This window comes from Pseudophryne corroboree, chromosome 6, assembly GCF_028390025.1.
Source record: "Pseudophryne corroboree isolate aPseCor3 chromosome 6, aPseCor3.hap2, whole genome shotgun sequence".
NCBI classification, from domain to species: Eukaryota; Metazoa; Chordata; class Amphibia; order Anura; family Myobatrachidae; genus Pseudophryne; species Pseudophryne corroboree.
Genome location: NC_086449.1, coordinates 337,180,429 through 337,188,317, shown reverse-complemented (window position 1 = coordinate 337,188,317; position 7,889 = coordinate 337,180,429).

Here is a 7,889-nt window from a genome sequence, read left to right as displayed (position 1 = left end):
GGGAGCCGGGGAGGGAGGATTAGTAGCGGCTCTTGCCACGGCGGCGCCCTTAGGGTAGCGGCGCCTCGGGCAAAAAGCCTGCTTGCCTGCGGCAAGAGCCGCTACTGCTCACAAGCTTCCTCAGATTGCCGCCGCAGATGTTTGATCCCAGGCTGCGACGCGATCGCAGTGCTGCAATTGCAGATGCAGCAAGGAGGTGTGTATGCACCTCCTTCTGCATTTGCATTGCTATGGACTGCATTTGCAAAGCTACTGCGAGCAGCTTTGCAACTGCAATCCATGCTAAATTAGGCCCTAAGTGCGGACTGTGTATAGTAGTACTGATGGTACTACTCAGAAGACAGCACTGGGATAAGTAAACAATCAGATACGTGATAAATTTTCCCTTGGTTGCCATGTCTTATACACTACCCAGATCTCCACGGTCCAAAACAAATGGATGAGCCAGACAGAAGGCACGCAAACAGCATTCTGTTACACAAAGTGGGAGGGCATGTCATTTTCATGCCCCAGCTCCCTGTGCTGACCCACCTGTAAACTTAAAAAAAAACACACACAAAAAAACCCCCAAATTCACATATGACAGATGCAATGGACATCAAACTTGTTTTGACATTTAATTTTCACACAACAGCTAAAGGCCTTTTAGTAATGACCTTGGGTTTCCTACTGTTCAGACGGGATGCGGTCAATTTACCTACAATCAAAATCCCGACGGTCAAAATCCCGACAACCATTGACTTTGTCGACTTTTTGACCTGTCGACATTTTAAAATGTCTGTATTCTGACCTTGTCAGGATTTTGACTGTCGGTCAATTGTTGTCAGTATTTTGACCGTCCGGATTTTGATTGTAAGCATTTCATACTAAACCCGTTCAGACAAACTTCCACTAAATATTGCCAATAGAAGTAATATCAATAAATTGTGCAGTGCTATAGCATTAATTTGTAATTATTCATATAAATTCACTTTTTATTTACTGGATTTGGAATATTGCTGGTGCCAGTCAGATCAATCTTCTGTGGAGGGGCTGGAGCAACTAATGTGTGTTTTATTTTTTATTTTGGGGGTCAAAGGGCGGTATTCAATCCTTTTCACCCCCTTCCACACCCGTTCTGTTTCTCTTGACGGGCATGGTATAATCATTTCAGCTCGCTATTCTCTGGGTAGCGAGGGCTCCCCACCCTTTACGCAGCTACACCGGATTACTATACATTATATATATATATATATATATATATATATATATATATATATATATACACACACACACACACACACACACACACACACACACACACACACACACACACATGATAACGGGGATCTCTTCAGAAAGGAGATTGGGTGTGATATATCATTTGAACACTGCCCAATATGTTTGTTTTTTTCCATGTGAAGCTTATGTGTTTTAATTTTTTCTTACTTTTACACTGTACTGTCAATTATTATCACTGCTGTGTAAGATTACCACCCATCCCAGAATTTACTATATTTTCCCAGATGAAGGACATTTTGTCCCGCTCTTTGCTGATTTTGAGAGATCTAGCCACTAAGCTATCCCGCTGTGCAGAGCTACCTGCTCTGCTGCTCTGGGCCAAAGTACTCCTAATTCCAGAATTGCAGCTCCACTTGGCACAAGTGCACAGATTCCAGCGTCATCTTGGATCCGGCTGGCTGTTGATTGCATGTTCTCCCCGCTGAGAGCAGAGCCAGAATAGTTCTAGAACTACCGGCTGCAGTGCCGAAACCCATGACCCGCCGAGTCTGGGACCACTTGCACTGCAGTGAGCACCTGACGGAGAGGAGAGGTCTGTGGACAGGCCAGGTCCACAGCTGGCTGAGTATGGGTGCCAGAGGGAGGCTGTGGCTTTTTGTGCTTGCGCTTACGCTGCAGTGCATGATGAGTGGATTTTTACAGTGACTGTAAAACATATAGGACCCCGGAATCTGCTGGAATCTGCCTCCTACATCCTTGACTATCTTCTGCCCTGCTGCATGTTGCCCTGACAGTGGACACAGTCTCCTCAGTCTCTGAGGCTCAGTGTCATACTAGGTTGTATTGACAGCACTGTTGTGTGTCCTTTGTAATTTTTCTGTGCCTTCGCTGATGCGGAAGATGTAATAAATTTAAGCATTTCTTCTTCAAGTTCTTTAGAAAATGCCACCATGTCTACAAAGTATACTGTCACTCCTTACACTATGTCACAGAAAAAGAAAGTTAAAAGGTACACTTCTTTCAACAAAGATTGGTTGAAAGACAAATGGGGGTATTCAATTAGCCCATTTTTAAGGGCATTTTCCCCAGTGGCTTTTCACATTTTTTTTTTTCTAGCGAAATAGACATTGGCAAAAAAAATTCTCAAAATCTGTGAAAATGGCCCATGTTTTCATCAGCGCAGGTGCGAAAACATGTGGATTCGCCGATCCACTTGTTTTTCGCTCCTGCCACAGGGGTTCGGGGGACCCCCCCTCTCCCAGTGGGCCCCACTGCCTTGGGGAACACCTCCTCCTCTAGGGATCAGGTTCCAGATACATTATACATACTGTGTGTAACCGTATACTGCACAAGACTATGGTGTATTCTCTACAGTGTGCTGTTATTAATCGGGTACATTAGTATGCATGTACATTAACATGCATGCACTAGCAGCATTTTTATATATATATATATATATATATATATATATATATATACACAGGTTGAGTATCCCATATCCATATATTCCGAAATACGGAATGTTTGGAGTAGAACAGAGATAGTGAAACCTTTGTTTTTTGATGGCTCAATGTACACAAAGTTTGTTTAATACACAAAGTTATTAAAAATATTGTATTAAATGACCTTTAGGCTGTGTGTATAAGGTGTACATGAAACATAAATGAACTGTGTGAATGTACACACACTTTGTTTAATGCACAAAGTTATTAAAAATCTTGTCTAAAATTACCTGCAGGCTGTGTGTATAAGGGCCCTCATTCCGAGTTGTTCGCTCGCAAGGCGATTTTAGCAGAGTTGCTCACGCTAAGCCGCCGCCTACTGGGAGTGAATCTTAGCATCTTAAAATTGCGAACGAAGTAATCGCAATATTGCGATTACACACCTCGTAGCAGTTTCTGAGTAGCTTCAGACTTACTCGGCATCTGCGATCAGTTCAGTGCTTGTCGTCCCTGGTTTGACGTCACAAACACACCCAGCGTTCGCCCAGACACTCCTCCGTTTCTCCGGCCACTCCTGCGTTTTTTCCGGAAACAGTAGCGTTTTTTCCCACACGCCCATAAAACGGCCTGTTTCCGCCCAGTAACACCCATTTCCTGTCAATCACATTACGATCGCCAGAACGATGAAAAAGCCGTGAGTAAAATTACTAAGTGCATAGCAAATTTACTTGGCGCAGTCGCAGTGCGGACATTGCGCATGCGCATTAAGCGGAAAATCGCTGCGATGCGAAGATTTTTACCGAGCGAACAACTCGGAATGAGGGCCAAGGTGTATATGAAACATAAATGCATTCTGTGCTTAGACTTGGGTCCCATCACCATGATATCTCATTATGGTATGCAATTATTCCAAAATACGGAAAAATCCGATATCCAAAATACCTCTGGTCCCAAGCATTTTGGATAAGGGAGACTCAACCTGTATATATATTTAATCAAGGGGTCCAGACCATTCACTCTCTAGTGGCTAGCCAAACATCTTAGCGGCTGACTACACCCCTAAACATGGGCCCAACTGTTGTAGTCCCCCAGTGGGCCCTTCAAGCCTCAGTCTAACACTGGAGACCACATACCTTTCCTTTTTTCAAGCGCAAAATTCCACCAAGGAGGCGCCGAGAATCTGTATTAGCTTACCAACATGTAAATAGAGAGCACAAATGTTTATCAGTCCTGAAGATCCCCTGCAAATAAGCACAAACCAAACTACACACCAGTCTGCCTAGTTGTCAAGTCTATATCCACATAACTCCTCGGTTATTTCTTTTACTAATTCTGCTTTTGTCAAGAAATGTAATATGACTGGGGTCAATATAACATAAGACATGTGTTATAAATTTTACATAACATTCCATAACTTCCGACATTGCAGGTGTCAAAATCATGACATTTGATTATGTCCAGTAGCACTCACTATTTACCAAGACCATACTATGCAACTGTAATGTCTTTTACCTTTTGAGATGCTGCAAATTAGGACTATTGACTGATTGATAATGCAATGTTTTAATGAGAGGTAATATACTTCAATGAAGTTGTCACTGTTGTACTTAGGGATTCATGTAACTTTAAAATTAAGCTTGTTGTCGGAGTGAATCGGGGTAAATTTAGTAAATATGAAATTTAGAGCTATTTAAAATCTATTTAAATTCAATCTAAAATCATTTACCATTGACAGAGTGTTTCAGTGTCGAAATTGTTACTGTATGATGCGCTCTGTGCATCCCCTAGTGTTAATCCCCTTGTGCCAAGTGTCACTCGAAGGTGGAGCGATGTGATGTAATCCCCTTCTCCTCCATCTTATACCCCTTTCACATATCAAAAATAACCCGGTATATTGCTGAGTTTTAGCCGTGTCAACCCGGTTTGAACTGCAGTGTGAAAGCGCCATTATGAATTTACCCGGTATTTCAACCAGTGTAAAAAGAAGGATCCTACACGGCTCTACAGCGGGAGTCAGACTGCACGGTTGTGCAGTCCTCCGTCCCTCACCACCGGAGACAACTCTTGATAAGTACCGCTACCCCTGCTGTTACCTTGTATAATATAAGGGGCTCAATTACCTATATCAATACTGCATCTGAGTCACCTGTGTTTATCTGCATTACTGTTTAAGTACATTAAGTGTGTGGGCTGACGTCACTGCACCAGCCAATCAATAGGCACAACATGCTTTATTAACATAAACCCTTCATCTATTGTTCTCAGCTGCAATACAATACAGAGAACAATACAGCAGGGGATTAAGTTATTAAAGCAAGGGATTAAGTCCGACTGCCCAGTCTCAGGTAATCCTATTAAAGGTCAAGATAAACATCGACCCATCTGTAGCTATGTTTATTGAAACGGACGTCGAATGTGATCATATAGTGATCACTGTTACCCAAAGTCTCCCCAACTTTAGTGTTTGATATAATTTCCACATTATTAGTAATTACTAGATCCAGTTGGGTCCTCAACTAATTGAGACAAGTAGTGATCCTTTAATGTATTTAAGAACCTGTTGCTCCTAGCTTTAACACATGAATCGTCGTTACTCCAGTTTACATCAGTATAATTAAAGTGCCCAATCACTAGGATGTCCCCCAATCCCGCAGCCTTTTCAATTTGCTGCAAGAGACTTCCTCATGTAGGCTAATATCTGGCTGTTTGTAGCACGTGCCTATGACTAGTTTTTTTGTATCAATACCCCCACTTGAGATTTCTACCCATAGTGATTCCACATTATCTCCAGTCCCCTTGTATATAACCTCCTTTAAGTATGGTTTAAGAGATGGTTTAACATAAAGACATACACCTCCTCCTCTTGCCCTGTCTCTCCTGAAATAGGAGCACCGCCAGTACAGTTGCTGATATTGAGATTGAGGATGTCACTGTAGAAGTACACCAGGATGAGGAGGATATTGGTGTAGCTGGCACTGAGTAGTAAGTTGACAATGAGGATTCTGATGGTGATGTGGTTTGTTTGAATAAGGCACCAGTGGAGACAGTTGTCCATGGGATTAAAAAGCCCATTGTCATGCCTGGGCAAAATACCAAAAAAGACACCTCTTCAGTGTGGAATTATTTCTCCACAAATCTAGACAACAGGTGTCAAGCCATCTGTTGCCTTTGTCAATCCATAATAAGTAGGGGTAAGGACGTTAAATACCTAAGAACATCCTGCCTTATACATCACCTGCAGCGCATTCATCATGTCATTGTCAAGTTCAGAAACTTTGGGTAATAGTGTAAACAGTCCACTGACAACTAACTGATGTGGTTTGTTTGAATATTATTTCTCTGAGAAGAACAGAGTTCAGTGATCTTGCATTGCATCAGCTTTCCATTGCACTGCAGCACTAGATGGGCCAGGAGCTCCTGTGAGGCAGAAAGTTACTGAATAAGGCCCAGTATGGAGTCTCATGGTGGCTTACAGCCAGGAAGATGTCTGGCTTGTCAGGCTGAGGCATGCTGTGGGCACAGAAGTTAGCATTGCTTCCTCCCACAGTCCTAATTATAGTATGAAATTATTTTTGATTGTAGAGTGGTAAGCTCCACTTTAAAGAAATACTGTTAATTACATATTGTTAAAGCCTGTAACTGAAATATTTAAAAAAAGTGAAAGAAAAGGTGTGACATATAGTATTAAAACCACACTAAATGTGTTGTGCAGTATTGGTAGAATCAAATATAATACTGTAGGTACTATGACCCAATTGGCAACCCTCCTCTCGGCTTTCCTGCGCAGCGTGACTCCTAAACGCTGTCCAGCTCCCTCCTACCCCTGCGCAGTGTGAACTCGAACTCTGAGGTCATGCGCAGTCACCAGCCGCCGAGCCAGATGGGAAGCCGTCCGTCACCCGCCGCCAAGCTGGCCACCACCCGCCACCGCGCCTGGAAGAAGATTACCACCCGCCCGCCTGCCTCGCCAGTTTGGTGAGTTATGTGGGCGGGGCGGGTGGGGAGAGGCGAAGCGGGGCATAGGAGACGAGCGGACACACATTAAAAAAGCCAATCCCGGGTATCCCGGGATTGACCATTTTTCAATCCCGATACCCGGGATTGAAAAAATGGCCCAGGATTGGCTACCCTCGTTTAGACTAACTTCATGGCTGCTGTTCAGTACAGTGTGGGATGCGTGTGACAGAACATCCTGCAAGTTATGCTGTCTCTCTTTATGTAGGTCTCTGAAAAATTACTCTTGAGTGTGGTTGTAGTGTGTAATCTTAGTTTGCGATGGTATCAGGATCCCTGCGCTTGTCATAATACTGACAATGGCATCCCAACTCTCAGGATCCAAACACCTAGTAGGTAAGTAGTCTATCCCTAATCCCCAAAGCCCCTAACCCTCCATTTCCGCTTCCTGACCTTGCCAGGATCCTGCCCGGTACCACTTAGTTCAGGACTGGTGCTTAAACAATGTACTCTTGTCCTATACATGCCCTTATACACATAATATGGAGGAATAATGATGAATGAGGAACAGGGACTCTACTGTTGTGCAATGTGTATAAGGAGTACTTCTGTGTGGTGTAATGTGAATTGGTACTATTCTGTGGCCATGCCCCTTCCCCATGAAGTCACACCCCTTTATTTTTGACACACACCTGCGGCATTGCTATCCCTGTTTCAAATACTGGGGGAGGCACCAATTCTCTATCTAGCACAGGGCACCAAAATGTCTAGTTACGAGACTGCTTTGGTCCATGCTCTGTGCAAAGCATATGCATGCACAATTTACAGATAATTGCTCAATTGCAAAAACATTGTCATAGTGTTCGTCATCACAACTTTAACCACTTAACTGATGATTTTTCCCTTCAAAACTGTTCATATTATTGTTTTTTTCATTATATTTTTATTTAATATAGTTTAAAACTTAGTTTGGGGGACACAGTGCGGGCCGCTGTAACCTGGGACGGGTCCCCAGCCACTGCAGCGATCCAGTCTAAATTAGGCCCAGTGATGTAACATGTGAGTGGTGGGCCCAGGTGCAAAAATATAATTTGGGGCCCCCTCCTCCACTCCAACCCAAGTTCACAATATGCCACACGGCAGTGGGTGACAGGGAGAGTAGACGGTGTCGGCGTAAGGCATGGGGAAGACAAAGGGTGACATAGAGGCAGAGAGTGACAGCAGAAGGAAGGGGGAGACAGAGGGTGACAGGGAGAGACAGTGGGTGACATG